Here is a 16459-nt window from a genome sequence, read left to right as displayed (position 1 = left end):
GGAAAAAAAGGGAATATATGACAGTGACGATATGGTCTCAGCAAGCCTAAAATATTTACTATCATGGCCCTTTAAAGAAATGATTTGTCAACTGGTGGAGCCTTGAGCTCCAATGCGCCCAGTCCTTGCTTAGTTCTGAATCACCCCATGGTCATTCTCCCTGCCCTCTATCACGCCTTAAGGTCACACCCAGCCTTGCACTGGAGAAGAGGGGACAGTGCACTGGCTGTTGCTCGTTTCCTGCTTCCATGGCCATCGGGAACTGCCCTTGCTCTGCTGTGACAGCACATTAAATGTAGCATTGAGCATGTACATGGTTAATTGTTTTGGCATGTGGCACATCCATGATTAGGGCCAGAAGTGCCAAAATGTTGGGCCACAGCCTTGATGCCGTTTGTAGTAACATTCCTAAGCATATTCCCCGTGATTGAGCTTTCCGCTTTTCCAATGTGAATAACTTGGGAAGCCAAATTGCAAACATGATTTCCTTCATGCTCCACTTGGCCATTTGCAACAAGTGGGCAGTATGAGTTGGTCTACATAAGCAGTTAAACCTCAGAAATCACAATATCATCAAGCCCTTCATTAATTTTAAAAATCAAGAAAAAACCCAAAGGTGAGCAGTTAGTTTTTCTTTGTCATAGTAACAGAACTTTGATGACAGGCTAATGTGCAGCTGAAAACAAAGTTATTGTGGGCAGAAATAGCCTTTCAGCCACCACTGAGGCCATAAACCAAGAGACTCTTGGAGGATGGCTTTGAAGGACAGGTTATTTTAACAGTTCTGTTGAAAATACAGATTTGCTCTGCGCCTATGGCTCAGACACAGTTGCACTTGACAATGGTAGAACTTTGTTACAAGAAAATTAGATGCCTTTGGATAGGTTTGAGATTGTTCTTATCTTTTCCATGTAGCCAAAGCTACCACTTAGAAAAAGAACAGAAAGTTGCAGGAACATCACGATTGAATGCTATCTGAAAGAAGTGACTTTTGAGAGAAACACTTTAATTTGCTTCGGATTTTTCTGTGGTGACTCATTCTTTAAGTGATTCCTTTCCATTACAGGTTTAGGTGCCTGTAAAGAGAAAAGTGATTAAAAAATAAATCTTATGGAGGAATAGGTGTCGTGTTGCAGCGGGTTAAGCCACTGCTTGAGACCTCTGCATTCCATATCAGAGTGCCTGTTCAAGCCCCAGCTCCTTGGCTTTCATTCCAGCTTCTTGCTAATTCACATCCTGGAAAGCCACAGATGATTGTCAGAGTGCCTAAGCCCATGCCACTTACATGGGAGACCTGGATGGAGTTCTGGGCTCCTAATGTCAGCTTGGCCAGCCCTGGCAGTTGTGGGCATTTGGGGGAATGAACAAGTGAATGGAAGATCTTTCTCTCATTCTCTCTCTTGTGTGTGTGTGTTGCTCTGCCTTTCAAGTAGATGAAAATAGACAATTCCTTTTTTTTTTATATAAAGGGGAGATATAACGAGAATGGTGGTTGTTTTTTAAGATCTGTTTATTTGTTTATTTGAAAGATAGAGTCACAGAGAGGCAGAAGCAGAGAGAAAGAGAGATCTTTCATCCAGTGGTTCACTCCCCAAATGGCTGCAATGGCTGGAGCTGGGCCCATCCAAAGCCAAGAGCCAGGAGCTTTTTCTGCATCTCCAATGTGTGTGCATGGGCCCAAGGAGTTGGGCCATCTTCTGCTGCTTTTCCAGGCACATTAGTATGGAGTTGGATCAGAAGTGGAGCAGCCAGAACTTGAACCAGCACCCATATGGAATGCCAGCACTGCAGGCTGTGGCTTTACCCCCTAGGCCACAGTGCCAGCCCCAATAAACAGTTCTTGAAAATTGTATGCAGTACAGAGTGTTTCTCCATTTTCTTGAGTCACCAACCAGATTTCCCAACACAGCAGCTTAGGGAGTAGTAGTGGTCAGGAGAAGTTTTGTTTGATTATCCCAATGTTTGTTATTTGCTTTTTAAAGAATTCAAATATCACTAGACAGTTTGTGTTGTCTCCAGTCTGCTAAAAACATCCCTACTTGCTGTGTGTTGCAGCAGGCTGCTTTATACATTGCCTTCAAGAGGCATGGCCAGAGTTTGTGGGTCACATAAAAATATGTTAACTGCTTATCTCTCTCCTGTTCATTTTGTGATCACAGAAGCCTGCTGCAAAGGTCTGTGGGCAGCAAGTGGCTCCCTGAAGCTCAGTTCTGTGCCAGAGAAACATCTGAGTCTACCTGAGTGAATGGCAGGTTACAAACCCCAGCCTCATCCCAAGGACTGAGTCTTTTTCTTGCTGATGCCCTCACAAGGAGGAAATGTCGAATGAAGGGCTCATGACAATTTTCTGATGGTGCTTATTCATTGCAATGAGTTCTGTTTTGATAGAAAGTCTTGAAAAACCCTTCTCACTTGCCCCACAGTGGTCTGAGCTGAGGTTCTTGGCTGACTTAGGCAAGTGGGTGGTGAATTGAGAATGTGTCTCCGGGGGGGCCGGTGTGCTGTGGCGCAGCAGGTTAACACCCTGGCCTGAAGCACCGGCATCCCATATGGGCGCCGGTTCAATACCCGGCTGCTCCTCTTCCAATCCAGCTCTCTGCTGTGGTCTGGGAAAACAGTACAAGATGGCCCAAGTCCTTGGGCCCCTGAACCCACGTGGGAGACCCGGAGGAAGCTTCTGGCTCCTGCCTTTGTATCGGCACAGCTCCGGCCATTGAGGCCTATTGGGGAATGAACCAGCAGATGGAAGAAGTCTCTCTCTCTCTCTCTCTCTCTCTCTCCCCTCTCTCTTTGTAACTCTGACTTGCAAATAAATAAAAAATCTTAAAAAAAAAAAAAAGAGAGAGAGAATGTGTTTCTGGAACTGGCCTAATGGAGTTCAACCCCTTTTTGTCCCTTCTGAGGGGCGTGAGCTGGGACACAGGGGCAGTTTCTTGGGGAAGACATTGAGAGTTGGGTGACAAACCGATAGAAGAAAGGGGAAGAACAGTTGGAAGTGCCCTTGATGTTAATTTGAGTGTGGACACGGAAATGCCAGCCTGGTGCAGGATCAGTGAGGGTATGCAAATTTATAAGAGATATATTAGTTAACCAAGCCTGGTGACTGCTGACATCCGGCTAATGTAGAAGGAAGGAATTTATGGTGTGTTCAACCAAAGGACTTTTCTGGTTTGAAATTCTTTCCATTATTGAAATGGAAAAAATAAAATCAATGGCAGCTTTCTAATTTGAAATAAAAACAAAAGGAACTAAAGTGGCTCAGTTGCTTCTGGGGCAGGGAAGTATATGGCAGACAGATGTGCCCTGTGTAGGGCAAGGCTTTGGGCAACGCCAGGGCCATCAGTGCTCTCCAGTGACCTAACGTTCACCCAACTGCTCTCCTCTGTCCTCCCAAAGGACACTCTCTCTTCTGCTGTTTTCTCTGTGGATAAAGCCTCAGCCAGCAGAAACTGCTATTTAAATTCAAAGCCCAGCAGGCTGACCTGTGCCCACCCTTGTACATAATCCCTCAAGGGATTATTTAGATTCTTCATTCCTTGATTCTTTCAGCAAATAACTTTAGTGTACCAACCTCTGCTCTAGGCCCGGCATGAGAGGAAACAATGCCCCCCTCCTTCATGTGCCCTGGGAGCTTCCAGAACCGAAGATGAGCTATGTAAGCAGGCGTCTAGGAGGCAAATCCTGTGAGGGATAGTGATCAGGGCAGGCAGTTCTCTTCTTACAAATATTTTGCGTTCCAAATGTTTATAAATGCTGGGTTTAGAAGCTGGATTAATTTTCCAGCACAGGCCTTCTTCTCATGCATGCATGCACTTTTCCAGATAGCAAATGTTTATTGAATGTATACCTTGGAAGAAACTGAGAATGCCAGGAAGAATGACTTTGCAGGCCCTTCGAGTCAGGAAGACTTCGTACTCAACAGACCAAGGCAATGAAATGCTGCGGCTGGGGCTGTGCATCGGAAGTGGCTCTGCATGGGTCCCAGGAAGGGCTCTGATGGATGCAGTAATCAGGGCAGCCGGGAGGTCACATTCTTGTCTCCCCCTTCTCCATCAACTGCATGTTTCTATGTCTTCAATTCAGCTGTTGTGCAGGGTCTTAGATGGAAAGCAACTTAGCTGAACTAACTTAAGTTTACGTGTGACTAGGAGTGATAGAGGAGTGTGGCTTGTCAATCACCCTCTGAAAAGAAATCTGCTTTGCCTTAATGTCACAGTCTCAGACTTGTTGAAACCTGGACCTGGAAGGAGACTCTCCAGGCAGATGGAACTATGTGCCCTGACTTGGCCCATGAATTTCGTCTAATTCTTGAGACTATTTTGTTCAGTTCCCATCATACCTACTTGCTGGATGTTTCTCCCTTATTGTGGAGTCATCTCTCGTTTGGGGACCAGGTTCCAAAGTCAGTGTAACAAAGCCAATAGAGTCACAATTGCCCATGAAAACCACTTATTTTTTTAATATTTGTTTTTTTTTAAAAAAGATTTATTTGAAAGGCAGAGTTAGAGAGAGAGAGAGAGAGAGAGAGAGAGAGAGAGAGAGAGAGAGAATCTTCGATCTGCTGGATTCATTCCCAAAATGGCTGCAATGGCTGGAGCTGGGTTGATCTAAAGCCAGGAGCCAGAATCTTCTTCCAGGTCTCCCAGGTGGGTGAAGGGGCCCAAGTACTTGGACCATCTTTTGCTGCTTTCCCAGGCAGATTAGCAGGGAGCTGGATTAGAAGTAGAGCAGCCAGGACTTGAACCCATGCCCAAGTGGGATGCCAGCACCACAGGTGGAGGCTTTACCTGCTATACCACAGCACTGGCTCCATAAAAACCATTTATAAAGGCACCACCTTGGAGACCAGATTACCCTCTTTCAGTAAACCTACCTAACCACCTTTCCCTTCTCTGTTGGAACTGATGATTGATGGTTCGGTGGGAAGCAAAGTGGTTGGAACCAAGAAAAGGAAAAACATGAATCTTGAAACATCGAAAGTGCACTCAGAGTAGTGATTGATCACCCTCTTAGAAGCACATAGTTGGCCGGCGCCGTGGCTCACTAGGCTAATCCTCCGCCTTGCGGCGCCGGCACACCGGGTTCTAGTCCCGGTCGGGGCACCGGATTCTGTCCCGGTTGCCCCTCTTCCAGGCCAGCTCTCTGCTGTGGCCAGGGAGTGCAGTGGAGGATGGCCCAAGTGCTTGGGCCCTGCACCCCATGGGAGACCAGGAAAAGCACCTGGATCCTGGCTCCTGGCTCCTGCCATCAGATCAGCGCAGTGCGCCGGCCGCAGCGCACCAGCTGCGGCGGCCATTGGAGGGTGAACCAATGGCAAAGGAAGACCTTTCTCTCTGTCCCTCTCTCTCACTGTCCACTCTGCCTGTCAAAAAAAAAAAAAAAAAAAAAAGGCCAGCATGATACTGATAGCAAAGCCAGATAAGGACACTACAAGAAAAAAAAAATAGGGAGGGATTACAAGATGGCAGAATAGGGAAGGGCATAGTGCTCTAGGCTGGGGGTAAATAGTAAACAAACAAACAAACAAAAAAAGAAGCACATAGTAGTTGCAAGTAGATTGCCTCTTAAACTCCCTCCCTGCTTGATGAATGACAGAATCCTGCTGCAAGGTCCTGGTGTCCACACACTGTCAACAAAGAGCACACATATGCTCTGCTCTCAGAAACTGTTTCACAAACCATACTCTAAACAGTCACTCTCTGGACTACAGTGAATGCAATGCAGGCTCCAGGGCAAAGCAGAAATGCTTCATCACATCTCTGGTTCTTGTGATTGTCCATGAAGACTTTTGGGTTGAGCCACTGCAAATAGTGAAGTCAGACATGGCAATGGAGATCAGGCATACTTGAGTGGTGGAAGTCCTTACATAACAGGAAAAAACCAAATTAAATATCTTGTCAAATTCTTCTCTCACATAGCACAGATGCAGTAGAATCTTGGATAATGAAGGGTGGTTTGCAAGTAGTGCTAAGTGCCTATTTTCTTGCTTCATTTTTTTGGTCCAGATGGTCTATTGGGTTTCCAGCAGTTGCATATGGCAGCAAAGGAATATTTTTCAATAATAAAAATTTCATATTACTATTAACTTTACAGCTTTTGATGATATTGATTTCTTACATTGGCAACTGGACTATATCGAACATTGACTACTACAATTGAAAGTAGTCAGGGTGGATATTTAGCTTAGTAAGATGCCTGTATCCCATATTGAAGTACTTGGTTTTGATTGCTGGCTCTGAATGTTGACTCTAGTTGCTTGCTAATGGTAGGTACTGGGAGGCGGTAGTGATGGCTCGAGTAAATGGGTTCCTGCCATTCACATGGGAGACCTGGGTTAAGTTCCTGGCTCCTGGCTTTGGACATTTGGGTGAACCAGTAGATGGGAGCTCGCTCTCTCCCTCTCCCTCTCCCTCTCCCTCTCCCTCTCCCTCTCCCTCTCCCTCTCCCTCTTCCTCTCTCTTCCTCACTCTTCCTCTCCCTCTCTCTCTCTCCCTCTCTATGTCTCTCAAATAAAGAAGCAAAAATAAGCACAAAAATAAAGAAATACCCTCTCCTCGAGAGGCAAGAGGCAGAGAGACAGCCACAGAGAAAGACAGACAGAGGCTCTCATCTGTGGGTTCGTTGCCCAGATATCCATGATGGACTAGATTGTGCTTGGGCAGCCCTATCCAGAGCTAAGAGCTGGGGACTCAATCTGTGTCTCCTAAATGGGTGACAGACACTGATCATCACCTGCTGCCTCCCAGGTGCACAAGTCAGAAGCTAGACTCAGGAATCAGAACTGGGAGCCCAGGCACCCTGAGATGAGATATGGGTATCTTAACTGGCATCTTAACTGCTAGGATAAATGCCTGCCTCCAAATATCTTTACTTTAAGAACATTTAATTTGGAATTAAAAATCAATGAAAATCAGTTTTACTATAAAGAACCTTGTTTAAATTTTTGCTATGTATTCAATAAAATTAGCAATTTGTCTTAATTTTCATAGAAATTTTGAGTTTATCATGATTTAAGTTTTTGATGACAATGTATTCTAATTTTATATGCTGAATAAATCACACTTGAAAACAATAACAGGGACCTGTGCTGTGACATAATGGACTAAGCCTCTGCCTGTGGTGCTGGCATCCCATATGGGCACTGGTTCTGCTGCTCCTCTTCCAATCCAGCTCTCTGCTATGGCCTGGGAAAGCAGTGGAAGATGGCCCAAGTCCTTGGGCCCCTGTACCTGCGTGGGAGACCTGGAAGAAGCTTCTGGCTCCTGGCTTTGGATCAGCCCAGCTCTGGCTGTTGTGGTTATTTTGGGAGTGAACCAGCAGATTGAAGACCTCTCTCTGTCTCTTTCTCTGACTCTGCCTTTTTGTAACTCTGCCTTTCAAATAAATAAATAAATCTTTAAAAAAACTCTCAATTTTAATTGACATTATTAGAAATTTTGCTGAAATGCAGGCAAGGAAAAGAACTTACAAAATGGGTATGTAATAGTCTATGAATTATTTATGCTTTTTATGTATCATTCATTCAACATTTCTGGTGTATTAACAGAACAGCCATGAAGGTATAATGATGAGTAAATTTGTTAATTTTTGATATTTTGTAAAATTCAGCCATATAAAAACCATAGCTTTAAGCTGATTTTAAAATTTTGTCATTTTGAAGGTATTTGTCAGGGAAGGACGATAGAATATATTTAGAATATATTTTATTGAACAATTCATTGCATCACTTTATAATTTATTTTAAAGTATTCATTTTATTTATTTGAAAGAGACAGGAATCTCCCATTGGCTGGTTTATTCCCGATATGCCCAGAACAGTCAGGGCTAGACAGGCCAAAGCCAAGAGCCTGGAACCAAATATAGGTCTCCCATCTGGATGGCAGGGATCCAAGACCTTGAACCATCATCTGCTGCCTTCCAAGGTCTGCATTGACGGGAAGCTGGAATCAGGAGCAGAACTGGGACTTGAACGAGGGCACTTTGATAAGGAGTGCTGAGGTCCCAAGTGGTGTCATAACTGTTACATTAAACACCTGTGTCTGTCTTCCTTCTTTTACTGACTCCAAATGAGATTCACCCAAACTGTTGACCTGTTTCCTAGTTGTATTAGCAAATAGTAGTGATCTAAAAATTGCTAGTCCGTGGGGTTAAGAGACTCCACTTTAACACTACGATCCAATGAGGCCTCTAGTTTTGTCCTTTGCTGTGGTCTGGATTATGCCTACTTGTGGAGTTCAGAGGGAGGATATTTTGCAGTTGCCTTTGAAAACTTGGTTCTAATGGCCTGGTAATTGTTTCAAAGCTCCCCACTGAAGGAGTGCCCAGAGCTATCTATCAGCCAGATGCTATGAAGGCAAGAATGGCTAGTATCTTATTTCCTTCGGTTTTGCAGTGATTTAGTTCAGAGCGGCAGCAACCTTTCCGGTCAGAATACACTGAGAACACTGGAGAGGATCCAGTGGGTGCATGTTCAGTCAGCCCATGTTAAAGGAAGAAATTTTTGAATGGTAAACACATCCCAAAGAGGACCTATTTATGAGAACCAGATAATTTGACCATAATTATTAGGTCCATTGCATGACTCCAGCTCCCGTACTCTTCCCATTTTAAATTGGATGGTAATGTTACAGGTTTAAAATTTAAAAAATAGTCACTTAAAATCATTCATGACTCATCATCCCAACAGCTATTTTTGTTGCTATGTATTATCCTGGTTCACTTTCTGTTGCTGTAGCAATACCTGAGATAGGGTGATTTATAAAGAAATGAGCTTTATTTAGATCATGATTCTTGAGGCAGGCAAGTTAGAGATCAGGCTGGCACAAATGCTGTAATCACAACATTGTGGAAAAAAGTAGAAGGGCAAGCAGGTGTGTGTGCGAAAGAGGCATGTATACTAGAGTGAGGGAAGGTACCAGGCTTGCTTTACAAAAGTCCACTCTTGCCAAAACTAATCTAGTTCTGCAAGAGTGAAAACTCACTCCTGGGAGAAAAGCATTCATTCCTTTTAAGGACTCAGTCACTATTAAAGGCCCCAGCACCTCTCAACGCTGATACAATTGTGACCAAGGCTCAGCTTGAGTTTTGGTGGAGACAAACTGCAGTCAAAACATGATACACTGGCCGGCGCCGAGGCTCACTTGGCTAATCCTCCGCCTGCGGCACCGGCACCCCGGGTTCTAGTCCCGGTCGGGGCGCTGGAATCTGTCCCGGTTGCTCCTCTTCCAGGCCAGCTCTCTGCTGTGGCCCGAGAGTGCAGTGGAGGATGGCCCAAGTGCTTGGGCCCTGCACCCGCTTGGGAGACCAGGAGGAAGCACCTGGCTCCTGGCTTCAGACTGATGCAGCGCACTGGCCGTAGTGGCCATTTGGGGGGTGAACCAACAGGAAAAGGAAGACCTTTCTCTCTCTCTCTCTCTCTCTCACTAACTCTACCTGTCCCCCCCCCCAAATGATACATATTAACTTAGAAACTCATGCACAAGTCGTACATTTCCAATCACCATACACATCTTACTTATATTCTGGTATTTTATTTCAAATATTATGTCATATTTTCCTATGTTCTCAATATCCCCATAATTTCCATTTTAGAATCTGCACAATATAGTGGAATAATTTTAAATATGCTTTTTTATAATATGGAAATCTGAAAGCAAAAGAAGGGACTAGTTTATACCCTTTAGGTAGCTTTGAGTTTTTATTAGTCTTTAATCACTTCTTAAAAATCCGTCTTAGGACCTCTACTGATTTCAGCAAGGCAAGAAAATTAATTTTTAATCAAAAGTTTAACAAATTAATGCACATATTAGAGTTAGCATATCCATTTTAAGCCAAATTTTCTGATATAGTCTCATGTCATTGATGTGTACAGGGCATTTATTCCTGTTTTCTATGTCTTTTGTTTTATTGTTTTATGATGTTTTTAAATGTATACAGAGATTTCTTTCTGTTTCTTTGCTTCTATGTTAAATTTTTTTGTCATACCTGTGATTTATTTTTCACCAATTCATTCTCAGAAAGCAACCTTGAAATGTAGCTCTCCAATACAACACTGACCCTAGGGGGAAATGATGATCTACCTTCCAGAAACATGTTAGGGTTGAAAGTGGAGACCATTGCTATTTGTACCAGGTACCAGTCAAAAGAAGGTCTCTGTACTGATGGGAGCTGAAGGTCATTGGTCAGGAGGAGACGACTTTTTGGCATAGCCTACTACCATGGACATTCAGTCTACTGCAAGATTGCTCAGAATGCAAGCTAGGAGGGACTGTTTGACTAAAGGTGTGCTCAGAGATAGGACACATTAGAAAAGCATGTGGACAAATGTTGAAATAATAGAGAAGAAACAGTGGGTGAAAGCAAATTCTCAAACCACATTTAAATTTTTTTCTTAATTGATGTGGAGATCTCTAGACTGGAGCACTGCAAACATTTTTATTGAGAATCTTTACTGAGTGTGCAGAACAGCACTAGCATACTGCATTCATTCACCCATCAGTTGATGAATACCCACCATGCGTCAAGTATGTGCTAAGCTTCAAAGGCACAAACCCATTAAAATTGGATTCCGCCTTCTATTTTCTTCTATGTCATGGGACAGACAGATGCACAAACCAGATATTTTAATTCAGGGTAAAAAGCACTAAAACAGAATTATGGCAAAGTGTCATGGAAGCCTTCATTTCTTCAGCAAGTGCCTCTTGAGTTTCTGTTGTGTACCAGGCATTGTGCTAGGTGCTGTGTGTATAAGAGAGAACAAAATCAGTAAAAATCTATGCCTCATGAAAATTTCTGTCCAGCAATACTAGAATGTCACCAGAGAAAGGTTTTGTGCCTCTGTCAGAGTCCTGGAATGCTTCCTGGAGAAGGTGCTGTCAATGCTAAGTTTAAAGGGAAGGGTGAGTAAGGTAGGAGGACTGAAGGTGGTTCTGGGGACAGAGCTGAAGTTGAAGGCAATAATAGAGGTGGGATAGGGCAGAGCTGAACTAGAGCAGAGCAGAAGACAGGAATGGCAGTGGTATGGGGTTAGGGATGAAGGTGGAGGGGGTAGAGTGACTGGGAGAGGGTGTTTTTGTAGTGTGCAGAGTGTGTAATGGCAAAGATGGAAAGCCCATGGTTAGGGCATGAGCATATGGTCCACATATAAGGAAAGATATTACTTAGACCCGCTAATTATTTATTAACAGAATCTGAGTAATGGGTCCTGTTCTCCAGTCACTCATTAGATGGTCGCTAACACCTCTCTAGCTCAGGGCAAAGACAGAAATCACTTAGACAAAGTCTGTCTCAGGGCTTCATGATTATAAGGAGACAAAGTTAAAAATGTGTACAATAGCACAAACAGTTAAGAGCTTTTTCAGGAACAGAAACCAAGTAGGAGTGGAGCACAGCAGGGTTTTGTTGCTGACATTTTGTCCTAATTTTCTTAAGCTTCATATATTTTTCTTCAGCCTTTTTTTACTTTTTTATGGTTAAAATAAGTTTTGATTCTTGTCACCCTCTAGGATCTACATCAGTCCACTCATGCAAATTGCCAAAAGTGGCAGTGAGTGAATGAAACAATTTAATATATTTTAAAAACCCAAGAGAAATAAGTCATACTAAAAAAAGAATAATAATTAAATGCATAGTTAATGAAAATGAACAACCATTGATAAAATAGTCCCTATGGGGAAGAAGAGTTTTTTTTATTGAACTTTATTTGTTAGAGATTGGAGTTAGGGAATCCCTGGTCTACTGTTAAAACTGGGTGCACATTGAGGTCTTGCTCACTTTCAGCATATCTACAAAAGCAAAGGTCACAATGGTCTTCTTCGCGTGAGTTTTGGTCTCCAAGGCCTTCCCAGATTCCTTCAGGGTTGGAACTGGAATGTTCTTGGTGTTGTTGAGGTTGACTTCGTGCAGGCTGGGATTGTTGGCTTTCAAGTATTGCAGACTTACTTCCACATTTGTGGGTCTGCCTGGTTCCTCAAATACTGATCTTTTCACCTTTGACCACCTTTCTTACAGGCACCTCCCCCCATTTGTTGTTGACTGTTTCTTCATCAAACTTGGCAAAGTTGAGCAAATTGTGTACTTCAAGGGCAATGGGGAGATGGTAGAGTTACTGTCGGAGGGGCTGGCCACAGCTTCTATTGCATGTGGGTCAAAGGTCACTTTTTCTGTTCACAGCATTCTATAGACTTTTTTGGAGAGCAGACACTCCTTTTTTTTTCATGCAGCAAAGGACACAAAGTCGCCCCATCTTTCTGTTCCAAAACCTCCTCTTTCAGCACAAGAGGGCATGCATGCAGTTATGACTGCCTTCTGTATCTGATCTCTCTGCCAGAATCCAGCTGGCATCATAGCACCTGCCGGTCCTCTACAATGTTCTCCACCTGTTTCAGTTATTCTTCTATGAGTTTCCCCAGAAGATCATCTTCATGTTCTTGTATTTCTCACTCTTTTTGCTTTTTGTTGTTGTTGTTTTTTAAACTTTTATTTAATAAATATAAATTTCCAAAGTACAACTTTTGGATTATAGCGGCTTTTTCCCCCCATAACCTCCCTCCCACCTGCAACCATCCCATCTCCCACTCCCTCTGACATCCCATTCACATCAAGATTCATTTTCAATTATCTTTATATACAGAAGATCAATTTAGTATATACTAAGTAAATATTTCAACAGTTTGCACCCACACAGAAACCCAAAGTATAAATTACTGTTTGAGTACTAGTTATACTGTTAATTTGCATAGTACAACACATTAAGGACAGAGATCCTACATGGGAAGCAAGTGCACAGTGACTCCTGTTGTTGATTTAACAATTGACACTCTTATTAATGACATCAATGATCACCGAGGCTCTTGTCATGAGCTGCCAAGGCTATGGAAGCCTCTTGATTTCACCAACTCCTATCTTATTTAGACAAGGCCATAGTCAAAAGTGGAAGTTCTCTCCTCCCTTCAGAGAAAGGTACCTCCTTCTTTGATGGCCCGTTCTTTCCGTCTCAGCTCTTTTTGAAATGGAGTGTCATGGCTTCTTACATGCCTTCCTGATGGGCACTGCACTTTTAAATGTGCAGCTTCCTGAGACTTCTGAATTCCTTCTGCACCTATCCTGGAGACAACAGCAGGACCAGGTGATGAGGGCTGACATCCTGGCCAGGATAAGCAGCCATCTGCTGGGAGCCCAGGTAATGGTGCCCACACTTGTCTTTCCTTCATCTTTGATTGCCATTTTTAGTGAAGCCTGCTTCTCACCCTCTAGCTTATAGAGATCTAAGCCCTAGTCTGATTGTAACTTGATATGCAAATTTCTCAAAATGCTTGCATTGTAATAATTCATTGTAATATGTTTGCTTCGATTGCAACCTGCTTGAGGACAGGTGAGCTCTTTTGGAGCCTTAACTGAATAGATTATAGGTGTGCTGCAAAATTTTGTTAGTTTTTCAAAACTGGAGTAGAGAATTATTGAAAAAATCTTTGGAATGTCATAGTTAAACTAGTATGGCTTGGCTTTTTGATATAGCTATTAACTCTTTGATTAATTTGTTGACTGCCTGCTCTCCAGATACAACCCACACAACATAACACAACCCGTGAAAGATAACACAGAGCTGAATGTACTGTGGGCTGCAGTTAGGGAAGGCATTACTTCCACAGCTTTGGTGACATCTTGGAGCTGGGAAGGCACAGTTGGAATTTGCTGAGAGTTTGAAGTTTGGGTTAAGGTGGATATCAACCTTGACTAGGATGAGTAAGGATCATCATGTAACAGTTCAGGATAGGTAGAACCAGGAAGGCAAGGTTTTTGAGGCATAAGATTGCGGCCGGCGCCATGGCTCACTAGGCTAATCCTCAGCCTTGCGGTGCCAGCACACCCGGTTCTAGTCCTGGTTGGAGCACTGGATTCTGTCCCGGTTGCCCCTCTTCCAGGCCAGCTCTCTGCTGTGGCCAGGGAGTGCAGTGGAGGATGGCCCAAGTCCTTGGGCCCTGCACCCCATGGGAGACCAGGATAAGCACTTGGCTCCTGCCATCGGATCAATGCAGTGCGCCAGCCGCAGCGGCCATTGGAGGGTGAACCAATGGTAAAGGAAGACCTTTCTCTCTGTCTCTCTCTCTCACTGTCCACTCTGCCTGTCAAAAATTAAAAAAAAAAAAGGATTGCAAGGATGTTAGGGTACACTTTATTTTGATGAACACTTTCCATGGAAGAATAGAGTAGGTGGGCCCTTCAGGAAGTTCTAATAAACAGTCAAGTTCTTTGCTTGGGCAAGAGTATCTTGGCATAGTGAGATCCTGCTCGGTGAGAGTGGAATAGTGAAGTCTTGTGATTGTAGAACATAAGCTGCGTGGATGATGGATAGTTCTGGTTCTTACTTGTTTGCCAAGCAGAAGGTAGTCAATTGATGGTTAGAAGACAAAAGACAGGAAAGACTTTCTCTGTAGCTGTATTTGGGAGACTGAATTTTCACATTAGCATGCAGAAGCAAGGAGATTGTCTTCTTTTCATAAAAACGTGTTTCGTGGATGAGATTTGATGACCAGTTTCTGGGTGCTGACCCCTGGAGCTTTGTCAAATGCACCTTGGGAGCCTGATTTTTTGTTCTAGCTCACAGCTGATACTGGATCTGCTATAATTCAGTGATAAAGTAAATGTCTTGTTCGTGTGTCACAGCTTTCTCTTGACACTTATCCTTCTGAAGGATGTTTGCTGATTCAGAGACCCACCATATGAAAGTGTTAGCAATCTCAGGATACTTTATTTCATATTTCATTGGGTAGAAACTGCAACGCATCTTCCATTTCATGCCAACTGTCACCAACTCATCTCTAGGTACACTGTAAGAATCATCCCTTTCTTTAATCATGTTGGCAATATCTCATCCAAGAAATCTGAAATTGGTTTGTCTTCCTCTTTGTCCGGAAGGTGTAGCTCCAGATACCTTCTCAGTATCCTGCGTAAAATGGGGTGTTATCCCCTTGTTACTTGGGGTGATGCAAATTTCAGGGAAAAGTAGTTCTTCCTGTCCCAGTGAGCTCTCTGCAGATCTCTGCAGGCCGCATGCAAGCTGTAGCTTTTCAAATATTGCCACAATGGTATTAAGCCCAATACTTCCTCTCCCAGTTGAGCACAGAAGAGAAGTTAAAAAATTGGCAGTTGAGTTTCTGAGTACTATAGTAGGTGAGGCTCAACTGCAGCCAGCCACGCCATCAACACATGGCAAGGCTTCTGCAAAGCACCTGATTCTCCCTGACAAAAAAAAAAAAAAAAAAAAAAAAAAAAAAAAAAAAAAAAAATTGGCTCTTATGCTTACTTTCTTAATGTTGCTGTTGGAATTTTTGTTTCGTTATTTTAGGTTGAGGGCTGCTCATCAGCCCTTTTTTGTTATTTTTATTTTCTAAAAATATTTCACTTCAATTCCCATCATCTTTCTTTCTTGGTTGAACTGAGAGCAAGTATGTTTTTAATAACACACTGATCCCTCATTTTTTTTTAAGTGTTTTTCAATGGGCTTGGATGAGTGGCATTTATTATCATTTTCTGTCTGCCTTCTGCCTGGAATATAAAGGAAACTTGACATTATTTTATCGCTTTTCCTATCGTGGTCTCACTTCCTTCACTCTCTCTGCTTTCCTCTTGCCACATTCCCTTCATTTCTTCTTTCTTGAAACCTTCTAGAGTACTTCAACATAAACTTATAGAGGCACTACAAAATCTTCAGAGTGGAAATGAGCTGAACTGAGTCAGATCTCTTGGAAACAAGAGAAGAGGCCCAGCACAAGAGACTGGTATGATTTGAGCATAATTTGCTGCCCCATTCCCGAAGTCACAAAGTTTATTCCCCAAATTCATGTGTTAATGATGTTACAAGGTGAGGCCTCTGGAAAGTGATTAGGTTTAGCTAAGATCCTTAGCGTGGAGCTCATGGTGGCTTTATAAAGGGGAGGAACAGAGACTAGATGCAGAGACACACACTCACTACCAACGTGATGTGACACAGCAGGGAGGCCTTCGTCAGAGCCTGCACTATGCTGCTAAGCAAACTTTATAAAGCACTGAGCCTCAGGATGTCATTATAGTCATGAGAAGGGAACTAATACAGAACTGACTGGTAGAATCTGGTCTTCAGCTGGCTTCAGGTGGCTGTGTGGAATGAAGCTGTCAGGGCTCCTCTTGCCCTCTGTCAGTTCCAACAGCCTTTGCTCATGGCCCAGACCCCAGCATGGTTAAAGGAGGCCTGACGTGACAGCCAGTGGGCTGGGGTTTGCAAGAGTGTGCTGGAGTCAAAGTTATCTGACAGGCATCTGGAGATGGAGCTACTCCATCCCGATGCAGTAACTGCCTGATCAGGCCTCTTGAGCATAACACTGATGCAAAGCAGATGGCCACTAACCTTTGCTCTCTGCTGTACTCTTCCTGTGGTTGTGTTCCAGAGACTCCAAAGATGAGTAGCTTTGACCTCCTTTTT

At 43.4% G+C, this 16459-nt stretch overlaps 1 protein-coding gene and 1 pseudogene across 1 annotated transcript in view; one reads left to right on the top strand and one right to left on the bottom strand.

Moving 5' to 3' along the window:
- GPR39 (G protein-coupled receptor 39) overlaps positions 1–16459 on the top strand; it is a 220935-nt gene that overhangs the window by 23881 nt on the left and 180595 nt on the right. The window lies entirely within an intron of this gene.
- On the bottom strand, positions 11740–14857 carry LOC127491790 (tropomodulin-2 pseudogene; annotated as a pseudogene).

This window comes from Oryctolagus cuniculus, chromosome 3 (genome assembly GCF_964237555.1).
Source record: "Oryctolagus cuniculus chromosome 3, mOryCun1.1, whole genome shotgun sequence".
Classification (NCBI taxonomy): Eukaryota; Metazoa; Chordata; class Mammalia; order Lagomorpha; family Leporidae; genus Oryctolagus; species Oryctolagus cuniculus.
Note: the sequence above shows the minus strand (reverse complement) of the source record. Positions and strands in the feature narration are given on the sequence as shown.